Genomic DNA, 21332 nt, shown 5'->3' with positions numbered 1-21332 from the left:
GTCTATGTCACACAGATGTTTCCATCCTCTAAGCCTGACATATGTCTCTGCTCCTTTTTTCTTTTCTCACACATCCAGGCCATTTAAGAGGTTTCCTTTCTCTGATCCCATGTCTTGGTTAGGAAAATCCAGGCTCTGTCTGTCCTGGGCCACAGAGACAGAGAGGTGGTGCCAGACAATACTGCAGTATGCTGGGGCTCAGGGCTTCCCAGGATTGGAAGTCCCAATAAAAGGCAGAGCCCCCAGCTACAGCCAGGTAACAGGAATCCACCCCCATTTCATGAGTCACTCATTTTTCCCCTCAAGGTCTTACATATTGCAGAAAGATTACAGTTGGTTATCATGCATGCATATATCTGAAAACAAGAAATTGATTTGAAATGAAAAAATACCTGGCCTTTTTCTCAAGGATTTGGGGCAGTATTCTTCTTTGAAGATGTTTTCAGTCCGCATTGCTGGCCCAGCATTCAGGGATGAAGGTTTGCTCCTGAAAAAGCTTAATCAAGGAGAAGCAAAACCTGGCTTGATACTGAAGGTGCTAGCTCACATCTGTCAGTAAATGGGAAAGATACTCCAGACATTTCTGTTGCCTTTTTCTGAGGATAGAGTCTTCGTTGTGGCACATTTTAGCTCTTGCTGGACTCTGCAGCCTAGACTTTAACTGAATGGGGAAATCAGCCTGGGCTTAAATTTAGTTGATGACTCTGATGGTTTAGGTGTTACAGGTTATCTGTGACTCAGGGACGACTTACAGGGCAGGCTGAAGGAGCAGCTGACAAGGAGACTATTTTGTCAAACCTACTCAGAGAAATGAATAGCATAGCTTTAAATCACACACATCTAACAGCCACATTAATATTTTTGTCCAAGAATATCTAGCAAACTCAGAGGCTATAGTATTTCTTCATTAAAGAGCCCTTTGATGAAGCAAACATACTTATTAAAAGCCACAAATTATTCACGGTCAGCTCAGAATCAGAAAAAGAATATCCTTTTCTCAAGACTTACTGTAGCAAATAATTCCCTTTCTTTTATTGCTACTCCAATTTTAATACAGCTCATGGATTTAATTATCCAGCTCAGGATATATTTGTAAAGTTATAAAAAATTTGAAAGTACTATAAAATTAATAGTTATTACAACTAATCCATGATTAATACAGTAGCTGATAGTTTTTACATGTCCCAGAATAGTAGTTTAGAGAATATAATTTCTGAAATCTCATTACAGATTGAGCCAATTTTCTGACAAAGCCACCAACCTGCCAATTCTTTCTCCATGGAACACATACCACTGGGGTGGTCATGGTGCAACCTTAAAATCACAGCATCAGTCAGCCTGTAAATTCAGTCATCCTTTTACCTCAAAAATCACAGTGTCACCTAACCTGGGAAGGGGGTCCATTACAGTTGCCAAGGCCAAAGGGCCTGATGTAGCATGGAAAACCCAAATTAAATTTTTTCCATATCATACAGCTGTGTGACAATCTCCATTTTAAACCATGTCTTAAGGAAGCCCAGACTTTGTACTGGTATTAGATGCTATCATAGTATAAGATGATGTGACAGGAGCACATATTGATTAAGAATTTTCTACTCTCCTTTTAAAATGTAGAAGCTGACTAAAATGAGCAAAAAAAGCATTGTACAAATAAACAACACACGTACTGGGTCACGAGATACTCTTGAGAACCAAAGACAGTATTTTAAGGTTTTGTCTGTTAAGAAAAATAAATCTGGTGCAAGGACAAGAAAAGACTATATACTAGGGAAACACATTAATTGGGATATAAATTAGAATTACTACATCTAACAGAGCAAACTGCTCCTCAGAAAAGGGAGATGTGTAATCTGGTTTATAATGAGACACTCATCAAAATGGACCCAACAAATAGAGGCAAACAAACAGTCTGCAGATAGACCTACAAGATCACTCTCTAAATAACTCATCCACACACAAGGCAGCTCATGTGGGGGTTTTTGTAGTATTTTAGCTTGGCTTGGCTCTGGGTTTCTTATTTTCAAAAACAGACTGATGCACTGCAAACAGGCAAGAGTCTGGATAAATGAGATCTGATGTTTATTCATGACAATTTCAAAAAATGTTCAGATAGTAAACAAAACTTAATTACTTTAGAAAGACATAAAATCTGCTGATATAGGATATAATGCTAAATAATAATCACCAGAAAGCCATCTCATTACTATTGGTTTTGTGTTTGATATGGGTTTGGCCCAAGGCAAAGCCCAGGGCTTTATTTATTTAAAAGGTAGGAAAACAAGACAATATGCATGTTTCATATTAAATATTGTGATGGCAATACACTATGTGAAATGCAATGAGAAAGAAACATTGTGAAGCGCTGAGGAGAATTTAAAAATTTATATTTTGTTGTACTTTTTCTCAGACATAAGCAGACTTTCTGAGGGATTATGGGAATACTAATAGCCACAATAGAGTGAGAATTTATTATAATCTAGCAGCAAGAAGGAGCACATCTACACATGTATATACACACACCTTCCACATATATAGCAATGCCTGATTTTCCTATTAAGTTATCTGGGGTTTTTTTTAATTGCAAACTCTGATGAGTTTAAGTCAACATATTTCCTTACTGCTCCTTCTGCTTGTCAGCTGTAGCTGGATTGATAAAATGCAAATGAACAAATCATTAACGAGTACTGGTTATGAATCTCTCAGGCAGTTCAGGACCCTATCAAATCCTGCACCTATTACTTTGTGTGATTGATGTACTATTGTAAGTGATTGTTCCTGATCTTATTAAATCTTATTGATTTTTTCCCAGTTTCTATTTTATGCAGGACCAGGCTTGGACTATTATGAATGTTGCTGAACACTGTTAATCAAGCTTACACAGCTATTTTGATGGCAAACAATTAGAACTCTGAAGCAATACCTTGCAATTAGCTTCAGGGATATGGACCTCAGCACCGTAATAATGAAAGAGACCTTCTCCTTCAAGCAAGGTAATGAGATTTACAATTATGACCCCAAATAACCTCTGAGAAATAACCAATCTGCAAACATAGATGTGTTTATCAATAATTTGTGCCCTTTTTATGAAAATGTATTTTAATTTTTTTTTCACCTATGAGTCATTGTTTCTACTGAAGCACAGTGTATAAAGCCTTATAAAATGACAAAAATATAAATTGAAAGTCTGTATATATAATTTGAATCCACCGGAGGGGTCTACAGAATGATATGCATCAAAAAATTTCAAATGTTGTGAGGAAAATAACACTGAAAACTTGTGAGAATATACTGACATTATGAAAAAACTTGGGTGGTTATAATAACTTGAAAATACTTATTTACATGTTTAGTAAACATACACAAACATATACATATAAGTATTAAAATGTATAAATTCAGGTACATTATTCAGTAGGTCAGTAGACACAGGCATCCATAAACATGCATCTTTATAAATCCACTGTATGTAGTTTTTGAGTGACACAGGCAATAAAAATAACCCAAATTTGCTCCTTTAAAAATTAAAGCGATTAACATGATTTTTGGAACTGTAATAGTCTATTGAACATCACAGGTCAATTTTTTTTATATCCAAAGGCATTAAATGTAAAATTAATACATAGATAAAATGCAATGAAAAAAAATACCTTGTGAGTGAAATAGTGTATTTCCAAAATTCTTAACTTCCAGTATGTATATTTTACACTTGCAGCCTGAGCACATTTTTTGCTGATTATTTAGTAATGCTGAAAATTCTTCCTATCACACTGCACTTGAAGATTAACTCAACATATATTTGGTGGTTAGCATGTTTGTTAATTTCTCCAGCATCTTTTTTGCTAAAAAGATGTTATCCAACATTTGTAAAATACATTTCTGTATAAAAAGGGAATACCTTAAAAATATTGAAAATTTTACAGTGTTCCTTCCTTTGTTTCTATGAATTTATTACATTGAAAGCAAGGCATTTATACTTTGGTTTAACTGAGGAGATGAAGAAGTGTACAAGGCCCAAATGCAAGAAAGAGCAATTTTCAAATACAAAAAGTTTGCCATTCTTACTGTTCCTTGACAATGATTACTTGCATATTTCACTCCTGTATTTGGCACTTTTATCAGCATGGAAGTAATGTGCTAAACACACCTCTAATTCTGCTGTGCTCCCTTTCATTTCTCATTTTATCCAAATTCTGAAAGCCCTCTTAAGCTCATTTCTGAAACAGCCTCTGAAACAGTGTGGGTTCTACAAGCAGAGACTAAAACTGTGTCTGGCTGATCTTACAGAAAATGTAATTATAAAAATGATAATTTTTTTTTATTCAATGTGTTAATACAGATTCTGGGTAGTATTCTGAGTGAAGAAGGGGAGGATGAAGAAAAACCAGGATTTCTTAGAACTTTAATTTAAGAATATGTCATCTTCAAGGTATTGTCAAATTAGACACAGAGTTATATTTTTAAGCACAAAATTAACAAGATAAACTCTTCTTAACCCATGGAATACATGTGAGAAGTTCATACAGAAAGGCAAAATTGGGATGTGTCTATGGATGTATGCAATATACACTACACTCACAAGTTTAGAAAGGGGGAGGAAATTTCTGTGCATTCCCAAAGCAGTGTTTAAAGGGTTAAATGGGAAAGCTTAGCAAACATGAAAAAATTATTAAAAGGTTCATAAGCTAATTCACCATGCAAATTTTTCCTGATTTTCTTTACTTTGAACCCAACCAATAACTGTGAGTTATTTTAGTGCCAGTTTCAATTTTTATCATGTAAATATATTTATTGTTGGATGTAACTGTTAGTGAAATGTACATAATATGTAAAATCTATAAAAATGTTGTAGTTATACATTACTTTCTGACTGTTGTACAACCTTTGTAAACAAAGTATAGTATATCAACTTTCTCATGACAATAAGCTGATTTGTCATCTTGGGGACAGCTAAATGAATTATTTAATCAATAACAGACTACATCACTGGTGATAAGACAAGCTTAGACAAATTAAAAAGTGAATCAGGTAAAGTATGTCACAAGCAAGATATGCAGGTAGTGTAACATACCTTTAATATTAAGCAGAATAACTTAAAATAAATAAACCCCAACCAACCAATCAACCAACTAACCAACTAAAAACTCACAAACAAACCACCAGAAATCCCCCCTACTACTTCTGGAGAACTTAAACTCCCCCCAAAACCAAAACATAAAGCCACAGTTTGTTTCAGGAGGGTGAGGGCGGGGGGGAAGTGGAGGGAATGTGTTCCTGTTTTGCATTAAAACAAGAAGATGACTTCTAAAACCCAAACATGTAAAGAAATGAAGCTGCAAGATACTTCATGAATTCATAAATGTAAATATTTTCAGAACAGTTTTGTACAAAATGGATGGTGGTAAGATACCAGAGGTCAGAGGTACTTTTAAGTATAGGTTTGGACACTTTTAAGTATAACACCTCTATTGAATTTAGCTAAAAGGAAGGAAGTGGCGGAAGGAAGTGGCGGAAGGAAGTGGCGGAAGGAAGTGGCGGAAGTGGCGGAAGTGGCGGAAGTGGCGGAAGTGGCGGAAGGAAGGAAGGAAGGAAGGAAGGAAGGAAGGAAGGAAGGAAGGAAGGAAGGAAGGAAGGAAGGAAGGAAGGAAGGAAGGAAGGAAGGATTAGTGAATGTTTCCCTAAGAATGTTTCCCTAACTGTTCATAAAGTTTGGTCTCTACAGCATTTCACAGTGTTCTCACGCCTTTTGTTTTCCTTCTATCCACATGAAAGTCACAATTTGTGTGGTGCTTGTCTGGGCAGCCCAGACATAAACATCTAGATTGAGCTACCAAAGACAGTTCCTGCAGGTTTGCAAGCTATACCACAAGCAAGCCCCCCTGTTGAGGGTCTCCAGGCTGTTCTTAGACTACATCATGTTCCTATATGTTAGACATACCACCTACCCAGGTGTAGATATTATCTGCCTGAATTCCCAAACTGGGTTGCACCATGTCCTGCTTCTGATCTTCACGAAAACCTACCAAAAGGAAGAGTATGGCAATCAATCACACAGTGAAAATTTGCTTGGTAATTTTAACATTGTGCAAAAAGAGAAATTGGTACATTTACTTTCCCGGATCTTCTAGAATTATGGACAAAGAGGGATTTTTTTCTTTCTGTAAAATTTTAAACAGGACTTTAAGAACTTTATAAATCCATACAAATCCTTGTGGCTTCCCATATCTGAAGCCATTTCACAAGCTGCATTTATATTATTTCTAAGGGAGAGTCTGACAGTTCTAAAATTGCATAAACAGAGTCAAGCTGTCTGTTTTAAAACTGAATGGCATACAGAATAGTAAGAGCAGCTGGAAATTGTATATGTGCAATTTTAAAGGGTTTCCAGCTTTTTTTTTTTCTCCAATGAATATGCATCTTGTAACAAAGGATGCAGCTCCTAGAGTTTACAGTTTTCCTTTATGTTTCTCTTTCTACTGTTCTCAGATCTTTTGAATAGCTGAAATCCTTTTTAAGCAGGGAATAAATTCTCACTTCTCTCTCTCTTCTTCTGCTTCCTTATACAGTATGCATAAATCTCATGGAAATAAGTCTAGAATAATATACATGTTTAGTGATATGAGCACTTAGTGTAGCTATAAAGGCTAAGTGTTATTTTGATGTGCAGAATTAAGTTTGAAACACATAAGCTGTATAAAACATTGAAGGAAATAAGAATTTTGTGGTGGAGGACACAAATAGAGAGAGATTTGCTTCTGTCCCGTATATGTCCATGTATTAATATAGGGTAATTATAGCTATAAGCCTCTGAATGCCAGTGGTAGTGATGTGTCTCATTGCTGCCATTGGATTCATGACAGCAAATTCCAATTCATCAAAGCAAACACCTCTGCATTGCACATCAGGCATGATAAGTCTCTAATAACAGTGTATCATATCCAAGTTATATGTATTAAAGACATATGCATCAAAGTGCAATATCACACTTTAAAAGTTGTGAGCATGTGAGAATTCAGTGATTCTAAGGAATTCTTTTTGTCTTCTTGGACTTCTGTACATTTGGTCTTCTATTCTTTTGTAATCTTTTTAGGATATTCATGTCATTCAGGTATTTATTTTTGTGGTGCAGTTTCCCCTTACACAAATACTGATCTCATATCTGATATAACTCCCCCACCATGACACTTATTCATATAACTTATGTCAAAACTGCCTGCACTCACCTCTTAAGCCCTTCTGAAATGAAGTCCATAGTTGGGGCAACTGTAATGAAAAGAAGTGACTTGAAATAAAATCATCCATCCATGAAAGCTCAATTCACAGCTTTAGGATGGTCAGACACAGATCTTCTTCAGCTTAATTTGTAGCAAGTAGCAATTTGAGCTTCATTTTATATGTAGTACGTGACATACAGCAAGCTGTAAGGAGAAAAAAATCTAGGGAGTGAGTATGCTGAAAAAAATCAAACCTTAATCAAACCCCAAGATTCTTTGCTTAAAGCTCATGTACATAAAGAAAGTAGTTTCATGTTATGATGTACATTCCCCATGGTGCACTTTCTCCATTAGCATTTATATCTTCATGCTATTTTATTTTGGACAGTGCTAAACAGATCTGATACACTCAGAAAATTAGAGTCACATGCCATCAGGGAAAGATATTAACAAACAGTATTAACATCTAGCTGGAAGTGGATGCATCATGGACAGGCAAACACCAATAAAATGCCTACTTTTTACTCACTAACCTTGAATATATAAATTTCAACTGGTCAGTTAGTGTGCAGACATAAATTTGCCTCTTTAGTGGGAAAATATCTCTGTTTACTGGTATTCCAAAACAACAAAAAAAACCACCCAAAAAACCACCCCAAAAAACAAAAACAAAACAAAACCAAAAATCCAATTCCTTTTATCTTCAAATTCTAGTGCTTTTTCTATCAGATCACCTTTTCTTCTCCTTCACCACCCCTCCACAGCTTTTCATTCATTTGTATTTATGATCTCCAAGCTATCCTCTCTGGTTGTGATGCTCACAGATTTGTCCTTCCCTCCCTAACCTCTCTCTCCCCTGTTGTCACTATGGTCCCTGATTTCAGCTATATCCTTCACTTCTTTGCCCCTCTTTGATATCATTCTCTCTGCTCCTCTGCACCTTAGATTACTCCAAGCATTCATCATCTGTCTTTCTGTCTCTGTCTACCAAAAGGAACCTAGGGAATGTTCCAGTCTTCCCTCTCTGTCTTTGCACCCTTTTTTGTCCTATATTTCTTAAAAGATAATATCTAGGATAGGACTTTTGCTCCTAATTACTGCATTTTTAACAATCTTTAACTTTCCTTCAAACTTTCTATTGATTTACTATGTTTGATTTTGTAGATTCTCAATTCCTTCAATTCTTGAGATTGTATTTTTGTTCTATCCTCAGCATTTCACATTCTGCAGGTCTTGAATTCCAAATCTCCAAACTCCATTTTTTTTCTATTTCTGATCAGCTTTCAGTTTTCCTCATTGTTAGATTCTCTACCACACATTTTTCTCTTTAGTTTTTTCATAGTCCAAGTTTTAATCGTTTCCTCTGCTACCTGCTATTGACAATCAAAAACATAGAATACTTCTGAAGAGACTCCTCCTTTTCAGACTTGCTTACCTAACGCATTAAATTCTCCCCCTGCCATCCCATTTCTTTTGTTTTCTTTAGCATAGGTCAGATGGCTCAAAAGCATCCTCCTATTTTATCTCACATCATTTGCTCCATTTTTTCCATTAGCTGTCTTTACTTACCTGAAATGCTTGCTATTGAACAGGTATCTCATTCCTCTAAAAATCTTTATACATACCAATGGCTAATATTATTACTGTATGTAAGTACTCATTGTGTCCAGTACTGCTTATGAACACAGGGAGAAGAACACAAATGCAACATCTCTGTATTCTGCAGGTCAGATCAGATCCACCAGATTCCCTTGTAGCCACATTATCGTTCACCCACTGTCTCCTGAAATAAGCTCACAACTGAACAGAGAAATATTTCACTATTTGGTTGTGTTTTCAGTTTTAAAAACAAAAGCTTCAAGTAGCTCTCTCCATCTTTCCTCAAAGTCCTTTCAATGCTTCATCTCTCTTGAAAAGGAACTTAGCACATAATACTTCATTCAGGGCTTCACCACCAAAAGGAAACTTCTTGCACAAAATCTTTACTCTTCCCTGAAAAAACAAACTCCTTCACAATCCAAACAGATTTTTCAAACCTTCTTGCTCACAGTGCCTTTACTGCCCACTGTGATGTTTCACAGCTGGAGTGACTTTTTGTCCTTGATTCACAACTGCCCGTATTTTACCTGCATGAGCATTTTGTTCACTCATTAAATAACTTGTTTTGTTGTTACTGTAAGCTCTAAAGTTATAAAAGAGTTGTGCAATTTTTTCTTAACCCTAGTGGATTCCCATTAACTTCCCCAAAAATGCAATCTATCCAAAGGAACACCATTTCTTCCAGAAGCACTCTCACCAGCAGGAATCCTGCAGGAGTTGTTTTTTTTCCCTCCCTCAACCCCAAAAGAGGTTGTTCATAAGTGTTAGGCACTTCAAAGCCTTCTGTATTCCAGATTGACTTATAAAATAAAAAGTAACTATTATCGACTAAAAAGCAGCAATTGCTGGGTTATGTTACTGGAGAATAAAAATGTTATGACCTGGATTTTCCGGTTTTCCTATTCCTTTTTGAACTTCTGGAAAAAAACTCCAATAATTGGAATAGTTTCCAGTTTAGAGAGCTTGGTTCCTGACAGCTCAGAAGAGGAGAAGCCTGGAATCATATCTGCCCACCAATATTATGTAGAAGTTCCCAAGGGGCAGAGGAACTCTAGAAAGAAAAATGAATATGTACCCTCTATTGGCTGCCTGTCTTCAGTTACTTTGTTTCTAATTGCACTCTCCAGGCTCCTTTCTACATTGCTTAATTGTCTTTCGCAACATCTGCTGTTTATATTACCTTCCTACTTTATATTTCAGCGTTTGTAACTTTTCCCTCTTTGTACCTTCTGCTCAGAGACCAGGAGGTTGATGGCATGCTTTCCCCATTTGCTTGAAGTAGGACATGCCTTGGTGTTCAGGAGCCATTCAATGGCAACTTTTTGTAAATATTAAGAAGCAAAACGTTGCAATTTGAGCCAGCCTTACTGGGATGCTCAGGAGCAATTTCAGTTTGCATGTGTAAAGCCAAGGAGTCACAACATTGATTATGTCATTTTTTCCAGTTGTACCTGTTGTAAAGTTGGAGTTCGAATTACTGACATTAGAATGTGGGCAATGCAAAGGTTCCTCTGGTGCAGTATAATCTATCAAGGCAAGAGAGCTGCAGATGGGAATACAATGATACTGATGATTTGTTTACTTTGTTTTCCTATAAAAACAGAAAAGTCTTTTCATCAGTACTATAAAGAAAACAGAAAAAAAAACTTCTCAAACTTTCTTTTTTGGGAGGGAATATGTATTTATTTAATAAATATGCTGACTACAGCACAGCATTCAATTCCATGAAATTAAATGATGCAAGAAGCTGGAGGGCTTCTGTCCTGAGATTTTTTAATAAATATCCACAGACCTGAATTTTTTATATTTAATTAAGGGAACATTACCAAAAGTGAAGTAAAAATCAAAAGAAATAAACATATAATTTGACATTATAATATATATACACATTAAGTATAATATATTTACCATTATAAATTAAAAAAAATTAAGGGTGACATTGCTGGACACATTTCTGATCTCTGAAATACATGATTTATCTTTGTATGCAGCCTAACAAGGATATATATATTTCCTTCTAGTGTGTACATTCAATTTGAAGAGGTTGTTCAGTTCAGAAATGAATGAAAGAAATTTTACCTCAAGTATTCACTAGAACTGCATGTATTTCCAGGGAATATACGGTGTGAATTATGACACTTAGACAAGAGAAAGACCTCTTTCTATAATCTTCAGTGTCCATTCACTCATCCTAATACAGAAAATGCTTGTTGCCTGCATATCATTAGCAGTCTTCTACTATAGCTGCAGTATGATGATGGTTGGTGTCACAAGTTCAGGAACTATGCACAGACAAAGACACAAGGCAAGGAAATTGAGCAAGGAAGACAGCTGGCACTGTTAAGAAAAAGAAAGCCATAGCTTTGTGTTACTTTGAGCAACAGGTGATTCAAAAGGACAGAAGTGCTCATAAAATCACACTAAACAAATACAGGGACTTCAATGACTAAAATGGATAACTCAGGCCTTGGAAGGAAATCTACCTAACGCTTAATCTCTAACAGCAATTTTACCTTCAGATCTCTAAAACTAGCCTTTCATTGCATTTTCTGAAGGAACTATCACAGGAGAATTCAGAAAATGGTAAATGTCTTCTATATATTTAATTGATCAATATGGAAACAGAGCTTGATTGAAAAATCCCTTGTGATAGTTCATAAATTTGTAATTATTAATGAAGTCTTCAGTCAAATGTTTTTATTTGGGGGAAATATAAACATGCGATAAAAGAGAAAAACTCCTGCACTTTCTCCATTTTCCTATCTCTTATATAAGAGAAGATAATGAATTTATGTTGTCATCTCATTTTTGAGTGGGTTTTCAAATTTGAGGAGACTTGGAAAGATCTGCAACAGAACTACCATCTTTTGGCAGCAAATTAGAGGGGGTAAGAAGGTAATCAAAGTCCTTTTAAGCCATGAAAAAGATTCCTAAAAGTCTTAACTTTTAGGAATTTATGGAAGATATCTTGTGAAAGATACAGAAAAGTCAGAAAGGATAGTAACAGTATTGTTTCACTGTAATTACACAGTCTATTAGTGCAGAGAACTGTCCACTCCACCTAAAACCTCTCATGCCAAATTCATGGTTTTCCTCTCTCCTGTGTCCTTCCAGAGGAATCTTACTTCCCTGCTGCGATTTGGGCTGCACTGAAAATCATAAAGCACCAGCCAACTCTGAATTCCCTTGAAGACTTGCTGTATTTGCATAAAAAACAAAATCTTTTTGTTTATATTGTACCTCTACATTTTTTTTTGCACAAGAGTTTACTGGAGCCTGATCTCATGTCAAATTTCAAAGCACAATGACTCTGAAGAAGGAAGGGAAGTGCATTTTTCTTCACATTCCTGAAATGTGTAAGTATTGATATCAAGGCCACATCTTCTGTAGGAATGTCTAATACATTATTAGGGTCAGAATAAGTCCAGAAGAGTTTTGTCAAGAATAGAAACACTTGTGAATGGCAAAATCTACACATAAGAGAACAACTATATTTTCTGTGATTCTGGAATGCTCTTTTTACAATAAATGTGGTTCCCTGGACTTCTGCTACTGTGATGAAAATGCATTTCAGAGAAAGCAAACTTCTGGTAATTTTCTAATATCTAGAAATACAAATCCACAGTGCAGAACTCATTGCATTAACATTACCAGTAAATAACAGTATTTTTCTCTGTCACAAACATTTAGCTTGTGTTCCCAAATACCATTTTATTACTTTGAAAATAGTCCTTAAGAATTTTCAGTGGATAATTGAGCCGTGTGTGTATTTTAGGACAAATATTGGGAAAAGTCATGTTCAATACCAATGTCTATACCATTTAAACAATGAAAGCATCAGGTAAGTAACAACATTTGGACAGCAAGTCAATATGACTATGAAAGGTCTCCAATAATGAGCAAACTCAAACCAATACACTGTTTGAGTATTTGGCCTTCCTATTGACAAAGGTTGCTTTCAATCACACTGTATCTATTACCATATCAATCATCACTCTAAATGAATACAACATGAACATTGACGAAGACATCACTTAGGCAAAGAAACTAAAGGTTCTATAAAAACAAATAATGAAAGTTTGGTTGATCACAGCATGAAAATTAGACCTAATCCTTAGTCATTTTTACTTTGTAAAACAAATAAATTTAAACAAAAAATGTTAGCTCTATTTCTTTCTAGGAACTTAAAATATATGGAAATTGATATCACATTCTTAATTATTAAACATAATGCAATCCAATACGTTGTTTGCTACACAAATTAAGATATGGAATTGAACTGATGAAAATGATTTACGTGCAGGATTAAAATATTGGCAGCTTTATAGAGTGAAATGTCACTATACTGCTGTACCTTCAAGTTTTACATTTCCTCCTTTGAATCCCTGTCAGCCTTCATGAACACTGGAGAGTTTAATCAATGCTTGCTGTAGCCATAGCATAACACTGAATATTTTATCTGTGTAATAATCATTGTGCAGTTTAGTACAAGTCAAAAGCAGGAATTATAAACAGATATATTGCAATTGACAAGGTTACATGTTAAATTACAGTAAAACTAATTTTTACACGTTTCTATGGTTCTTTTCTTTTTGTGAAGGCAACCTGTTTTGCAACAGTTCAATGCACCCTAAGGCAATCAAATTGTATTTAGGATGACTCAGAGGTCATAAAATTCAAACACTTATGAGTTCATGTATTTGAATTACTTTAATTTATATGATACAAAACTCTTGTGAAACAAGCATTTTATTTGCTTTATGCACTCCAAAGGGTGGAATTCAGATTGTAATTTGTGCTGCATTTTTCAAGATAGTCAATATCGACAATATCAGCTCTGGAGAGGGAGAAAGAGATTACCATCTTGGTGTTGTGGCAGTCTGTTTTCCTTATAAAAAAACCTTGTGTGAAGCTAAAATATAGGCATGAATGAGGGAATAAGGACAGAGACATAGCATGAAATTTAGGAAACTAAATAGAAAACTGAGTAGATAAAAAGGTTGTCAAATACATTATTTCCAAATTTTCAAATCAAAGCCACTAGTACAGCTAATTTAAAAGATAGCTTAAATTTTTGATTTAAAAAAAATTGAAAAAAATAGGATATTTAATATAATAACACCAAGCAAAGAAGAAAGATTAAGATATGTTTGAAATACATTAGAAATAATTTGCCTTTAAGTAAGTTTAATTGCTATATATTAACTTTATTTAAATAAATAAAGTTAGTTTTCCAGCCAATTTTCCCAAAGACATTAATCTATAGAATAGTCCCAATACCCGTAAACTACAAACAACTTTAATAACATTGCGAGGAAGGAATAGAAATAATAATTTTGATTAAAGAGTTCTTAATTTCTATTTAAAGAGTATCCTCTTATGGGTATTTTGATAAACAGGTGCAGTGCAAGGAATGCATTATGTCATAGATATTTATTCAAAAATATGTAGAAAAAACCTACTTCTACTGTCAATAATGTTATTTGTTGCATTATTCCTTCAGCACTGAAATCGATCTAGTAAGTATCTATTGAATAAATATTTTGCCTAGAAATTTGTTTTGCCTTGATGTATGTTACAAGCATATAGATATTTAAGAACATAGAAAGTGCTCTGGTCTACCTAGTCAATCCTCTTGCTATACCACTCAGCAAAAAGGCTTTATTTTTCCAGCAGGTGTATCAGGCTATATCAAATATTTAATCCATCTATGCAAGGTTGTCAATTTTAGAATATACATTAATGGAAGAATTTTTTTTCTCTGTCTGATGACACACAGAGTGTCAGTTTTATAAGAAAAAAATATGCAATATTTCAGAAAGGTTCATTAAGCTAAACCCTGTTATGAAGATAATTTACATTTATTCTACTTCAGGCCATTAAGGGTGTAATCACTTTAGGCAAACATGAATAGAAAGCTGTAATTTTTATCCCAACTTGATCTTCATTTTCCTCACAGCCAGCATTCAGCAGGGCTGAAAGGGCAGTAGGAATGACTCTACCACATGCCATTCCTTGTCTCAGGTCACAACAGGCACACTGACATTGAGCGTTTTGCCTTCAGCCCCCTCAACCACATGTTGAAAAAAGATAGTTTTAAGACTCTAGCATTTTGTTTCAGTTTCTTTCATCCTTTAAGTCAAATAAGGCCGAATCTTGTTCAGAATCTTTAACCTGAAATTTTCCTGTCATTTATATGATGACTGCCCTCCCACTGTAGTTCCCATACATTGATCTGCCTGGGCACATGGGATATATCTCAAATGGAACCATATTGCCAATACATTCAAATCAGAGGGCTGGGTCATCACCAATATGATGTCCTAGATTTTGCCCTTGAGATGGTGCAACCCTGGATATATGGACAGGCTGGGGAATGAGATGCTGGAAAGCAGTGACATGAAAAGGGACCTGGAGGTACTGTTCAATGGCAAGTTGAATGTGAGCCAGCAGTGCCCTGGCAGCCAGGAGGGCCAACCCTGTCCTGGGGGTCATCAGGGACAGCATGGCCAGCTGGGCAAGGGAGGGGATTGTCCTGCTCTGCTCTGCTCTGCACTGGGGCGGCCTCATCTCGAGTGCTGGGGGCAGTTTTGAGTGCCACAATGTAGTGATATTAAACTACTAAACAGTGCCCAAAGGAGGGCTAGGAAGACAGTGAAGTGCCTTGATGGGAAGCTGTACAAGAAGAGGGTTAGGTATTTCAGTCTTTGCAGCATAGAGAAGAGAAGACTGAGGAAACAAGACCTCTTATCTATTTACAACTTCTTTTTGAGAGGAAGCAGAGGGGCAGGCACTGATGTCTTCTCTCTGATGACCAGTGATAAAACTTAAGGGAATGGCCTGAAGATGTATCAAGAGAGGTTTAGGTTGGATATTAGACAAAGGTTTTTCTCCCAAAGCATGGCTAGGAACTGGAACAGGCACCCCAAGGAACCGCAAGCTGGCTGGAGTTCAAGAAGCATTTGGACACCACTTACAGACACATTGGGTGATTTTTTCAGTTTTTCTCTGGGCCAGGAGTTAGACTTGATCACTGTAGATCCCTTTAAACTCAGGATATTCTATGAACCTATGATTCTATATTCCAGTTTGTAATTCTGGCCCTATCCAGCTCTGAGAAGACAAAACCCCAGAACAACAGAGAGGGCAAAAGAAATGTCTTACTTCCATTTTGAAGATGCAGAAAAGCTGGGCATGATGAATACTTCTTCGTTTTTTGATCCCAACACTCTACATGATGCACCTGAAATAATAATATGTTTTTATTCGGTAATATGTCAGGAATGGAGCCTGACATTTTAGCCTAGGTTTTCAGAACCTAGGACAATAGTGCAAAGAATTGCCTGTTACCAACCAAGCTGAAACAGTTTAAAGCAGCATTGCATCTACAGTTCTGTCTGTGTTCTTTGAAAGGAAGATTTTTAATGCAGGAGAGGTTTATTTGTACATTTCCATAACATTGGCATATTAATCTAAAGGAAAATTAAGGGTCATTTATGAAGAGAAGGCTATAGAAGAAGGACTCGTAGAATTAATCACTGATACAAAAAGCCATTGATGAAGGCTGAGCAGCTTGAGAACGCTATGGCAATATTTTTGGGTTTTGGAATTCATGTATTAGTGTAAGATGAGTTCTGAGGAAGTCAGGGTTAGCAGAAGATGGTTTTTGCTGAGTATAAAGAACCACATTGCACTGGCCGAAACAAAGTGCTGAATAGGTGATTGGGATATGGATAAGGAGGGTGACAGGCATTCTGAAATGCTGTTTCCAGCTCTCAGCACACACTGTAGCATGTCCTGTGTCCTGTTCTACTTCTGCCCATTCAGAACTCACCTCTGCTTGGCAGCAGGTTGGTAGCTCCTCAAGACTTCATTCACACCAGTGACAATGTTTTGAGTTGCATCAAAACTTCTGAATAATATTCCCTACCCAGTTGAGTTCATCATATTTTCCGCTCCCCTCTTGAATGAGAGGCAATCTCTCCCTTATCAGCCTTCTCCAAAATAAAGAGCCATTTAAAAAATATATGGCCATGGTACTTCAGAATCTGTCCAGACTTCAATATGCAATTGACATTACAAACCAATCCAATTTCAGGTATTTCTTTACTACAACTTGCCAGAAAGTAATTTTGTTAGTATGTCTATTAAAATAGCCCCTTCCATCAAATTTTTATTGTAATCCTCTGATTGGTCCCGCTTTTTACTAAAGTAATGCAGATTATATCAACATCTTGCCAGACAAATATGACCTGGTTGTTTTAAATGGGCATTTCACTTTTGCCTTCACTTATACAGAATGGGGCATGTAATTTACTGTGGGAGACATGGAGATTCTTTTATCTCTTTTTATAATCCCAAAATCCTGCCGACTTACAGGAGTGAGTGCAGTTGGCCATGTGAATTCCATTAAACTCAATGAAACGCTCATGCCAATAATTCCACACCACCACTGAAAATTAATTATTCATAATAATAACACATTTCTCTTTCCATCTGAGCATTGCAAACATCCTTTCCAAGATAAATAATTATGGTTCAAAAGATGTCCTGTACTAATAAGGCAGGCAGTTTATACCTATTTTCGTATTTGTGTACATAGACACAAAGTGAGACAATTCTAGGTCTGTTTAAGGAAATTTCAGACAAGCTCCCTGTGCTGAGAATTTCACTGGTTTTGATGAACTCCTCCTAGAATCAGTGGGAACTAACTACAGTATAAAATTACACCGGAGTCTTACAGACATTTTTCTCCGCAGGAGTTAAGGGATAAAAAGCAGATCTCAGTATAAAATTTATTTAGGGCTAGGGCTCTTTTAAGATTTTCTTTTACACAGCACACAAACTCAAAGACACCTGAGGAGAATCAAAGTGTTTGTGGTGAAGTCTGAAACAGAATCCACTAATCTACTCAAATCCATACTCTTCATATTAAAAGGTAGTCCTTCCCATTGTAAATACCATTATCAATTGAGACTGGTCAGTTCAGCTGCAAACTTCACATCTGCCTTTTGTTATTCTCCATCTTTGACTGTCATCTAAAATACAGACCTGTCTTTGGGTAGATTTTATGGAACTCCAATAATTTTGTATCAAATATTGCCTGACTGAAGCACTAAGCTATAAGCTGTATACTCACAGAAACAATACTGGTTTAATCCTTTTATTTGTGCAGATACCCTCTATGTAAATACTGCTCGCTTTATAAAAGTGTAAATTTCTACATATCTGGTCCCTCAGTTCTACTCATCTCAAAATCACTCTACAGCCTCCAGAGAGAATTATGCATTGATTTAAGATTGGGATTTGAAACAACCAAAGCAGGGCCATGATAAATATTCGTAAACAATAGAGAGAGCTGAATCTTAAACCCCAACTCACCCATCGTTTTAGCCCTTCTGACTAGATGCCTGATTTGGGTGTCCACGGCAAAGTTTTAGTAGCCAGGGGAGATAAAGGGGTGGCTCCTGTGTGAAGCTACTGGAAGATTTCTCTGATGCCTGCCATATTCAAGATGGACCTGCTACTGCTCAAGACTGACCCCATCAACCATGAGCACCAGTGGTAGCACTCCTGGGATGGCATATTCAAGAAGGGAAGTAAAAACTTGTACAACAGCAGCTGCAGCTGCAGAAAGGAGTTTGAGAAAAACATCCCTGCAGACCCCTGGGTCAGTGAAGAAGAAGGAGGTGCTCCAGGTGCCAGAGCAGAGATCCCCCATGCTGAAGACCTCAATGAAGCAGGAGTGGAGACACACAGTGAAGCAGAGATCCACCTTCAGCCCCTGGAGGACCCAGCACTGGATCAGGTGAATGCCCAAAGGAGGCAGTGAAGCTATGGGAAGCCCACACTCTGCCCCCATGGAAAGAGGAGCCCATATTTATGCAGGTTTGCTGGCAGAAATGGTGACCCTATTGGAGACCCATGCTGGTACAATCTACTCCTGAAGGACTGTACTCCATGGAAAAAAAAGAACCCATGCTGGAGCAGGGGAAGAGTGTGAGGAGTCCTCTTTTGAGAAGGAAGGAGTGGCAGAGACAACATGCAATGACTAAGCACAGCCTGCTTTCACCATCCCCATTGGTCACTGAGGGGAAGTGGCACAGAATCAGCCCTAAATTTGAGCCTGTGAGGAAGTAGTGGGAAGGGTTTTGTTGGATTTGGCTTTATTCCTCATTTCCCTACTCTGATTTGATTTGCAATAAATAAATTAATGTCCCCAAATTGGATGTGCTTTCCCCATGATGTTAAACCAGTGAGTTTTCTCTCCCTATCCTTGTCTTGACCCATGGGCCTTTCTTTATACTTTCTTTCCTCTGATCCGTTGGGAATGGGAATGATACAGTGGTGTTGGTGGGCACCTGGTGTCCAGCCAGAGTCAACTCACAGCAATGCCTGACATAAAGCCTTGTATTAGGCATCAGTGACCACATTTTCCCTTCAAGAATGGATGATTGGCTATTTTCTTTTTAAAGCACAGGTGGAGGGAAATGTGAAGGTGACAATAATATATTGTTTCTGACAGCTGTTTAATGGAAAACACATAAAAACTCCTAGGAAGTATTAGGTCTCCCAAAGAACAGTGTCCTATTAGCCACTGGAGCAACAGCACTTTCCCTGGAGCTTGCCCTTCCAGGCCCAGGAGTCCCACATTCATTTTCTTCTTTTATTCACAAGTGACTTCTCTTCAAATGAATGACAGAAAACCATTCCTGTTCAAGGTTGTTTTGTTATTATGATGTCACTTTTAGAAGGTAAGAAATTATGGTTTATGTCTTTTCAAGCTGAAGAGCACCTAGAACCTGTTACCCACTTCCCATAAATGAAACCTGATTATTGGTTACTTTAAAGTGCAGTCTTGCACTCCATCAAATGGTTTTGAATGACAACAGCTGTGATTCTTCTGTTTCATGTTGAAGTCTGGGTAAAACATTAGACCATATTAGACCATTAGACTAATAAACCAGAATCATAAAGGGACATAGCCCCTCAGACACCTCATCTATAATTTCCAAACAGACTTAGATATTTAGAAGGTTGCAGTTTTATAAAGGTTTGCAATAATCATTTTCTGCATGACCAGAATAATTTTATTAGTTAAAAATTAGTGGAAAAAAAAATTTATAGCTAAAAAAAAAAAAAGTCTCCACGTGGTTTATGACACTTTCTGAAACTTATCTCTCACATGTTTGTGTCTTATATTCCTTCTGCCTTTTAGAGAAACAAGATAGCATTCAGGAAATCAGGTTTCCCTTATGAAAGACAACCCGTCCTTTAGTGCCTACACAAGCTGATCACTGTGGATTTATCAGAAACATAAATAATACCTTGACTCTCTGGAGACTACACTTCCTAGTTTCTACAAAAGTCAGACGTATTTCCTTGCTGATGGAGTATAATCACATGCATTTCCTTGCTTTCATTGTATAAACACCTATATTTCACTTTAACACTAATCTATGTTCCTAAGACCTGTAGTGAAAACTCTCAGGCAGTAAATTTACAGAAGAGTAAAACTTAGAACTCGAGTAACCCCAGGTTAAAAGTAACCCAACCTTTTTGCCATCTGGAGCTTGAGCCCTCTTCAGCCACCAACACAAGAAAATGGACTATTCTCTTGAAATATTTTTTTTTTTCTCTTTCTGCTCTCCATATGATCACTTGAAAATGTCTACTCTCCATTCCAGATCAGCTTCCTCAGATGGTTAGGGAATACTTTCATGCTATTTCTTCACTTTCAAAAGACCTTACACTAGGAGTAGTCTTCATTCCAAATACTTTCTGATGAAAACAGAGTTAGATTCACAGTATGGACTGTGCTTTAGTTTGGATGTAATGAAGGAACAACTGTTGAAGAAAGACATAATTTCTTTTTAAAAACATTAAAATAACTTTGCCCATCCTTTAGAAATAAGGTAAATAATTCAAAATGTATGCACTGTTACAATAACGAAGGTTATTATGTTAATCAAATCAACAACCTGCATAATTTTTACTACATATCCTTTCCTAGAGTAATAAGCAATTCTGCCTAGCACTTTGGAATGACAATAAGTTTGTGACAAATAAGGCATATTTTAAAAAGTTAATCCTTTTCTTTTTTGGTGAATAAACAGCAGTGTCACTGGGGGTTGGCAAAACTTCAGCTTGTCTTAAACACTACACTATTTACTTCTTCAGCTACCTAATCAAACTTGCAGTTCAGGGAGTTTTTTGGTGCAAGGCCTGGGATTATCTTTCACATGCAGTTGCAAAGCCTGAAACACAAATTACGCCAGCATAAACAAAGGCTAGGCTTCAGAAGGCTGTGGGAAGAACTTGCCAGCAATATATAGTTTTGTTTCTACTCATGCTTCTGTGCCTCACAACATACCATGCATTCACAACAGACTAACTTCAAGGCAGTACATCACTCTAAATAACAATTCTCTTTTTTATTATCAGTTTAAGTCACAAACATAACATTAAATTTTTTTGTCTCTGCATTATTAGATTTAGAGTGTTGGTGCACCAGTTCAAGGT

The 21332-nt window shown here is 36.6% G+C and overlaps 2 long non-coding RNA genes across 12 annotated transcripts in view; one reads left to right on the top strand and one right to left on the bottom strand.

Annotated features, from left to right (window-relative positions):
• LOC113459393 (uncharacterized) overlaps positions 1 to 21332 on the top strand; it is a 77529-nt gene that overhangs the window by 3223 nt on the left and 52974 nt on the right. The window contains exons 2-4 of the long non-coding RNA XR_012582899.1: positions 2810 to 2990; positions 4337 to 4426; positions 11925 to 12166. This is a non-coding gene — a long non-coding RNA (uncharacterized LOC113459393). The remainder of the gene's footprint in view (positions 1 to 2809; positions 2991 to 4336; positions 4427 to 11924; positions 12167 to 21332) is intronic.
• LOC113459262 (uncharacterized) overlaps positions 1 to 21332 on the bottom strand; it is a 49448-nt gene that overhangs the window by 6680 nt on the left and 21436 nt on the right. For 6 of the 11 annotated variants that reach the window (XR_012582890.1, XR_012582896.1, XR_012582895.1 and 3 more), the window contains 4 exons: positions 15975 to 16053; positions 7221 to 7260; positions 5943 to 6016; positions 393 to 496 (listed from right to left, as the gene is read on the bottom strand). This is a non-coding gene — a long non-coding RNA (uncharacterized LOC113459262). The remainder of the gene's footprint in view (positions 1 to 392; positions 497 to 5942; positions 6017 to 7220; positions 7261 to 15974; positions 16054 to 21332) is intronic. The other 5 variants (XR_012582893.1, XR_012582894.1, XR_012582898.1 and 2 more) reach the window with 1 other exon arrangement.

This window comes from Zonotrichia albicollis, chromosome 1 (genome assembly GCF_047830755.1).
Source record: "Zonotrichia albicollis isolate bZonAlb1 chromosome 1, bZonAlb1.hap1, whole genome shotgun sequence".
NCBI classification, from domain to species: domain Eukaryota; kingdom Metazoa; phylum Chordata; class Aves; order Passeriformes; family Passerellidae; genus Zonotrichia; species Zonotrichia albicollis.
Note: the sequence above shows the minus strand (reverse complement) of the source record. Positions and strands in the feature narration are given on the sequence as shown.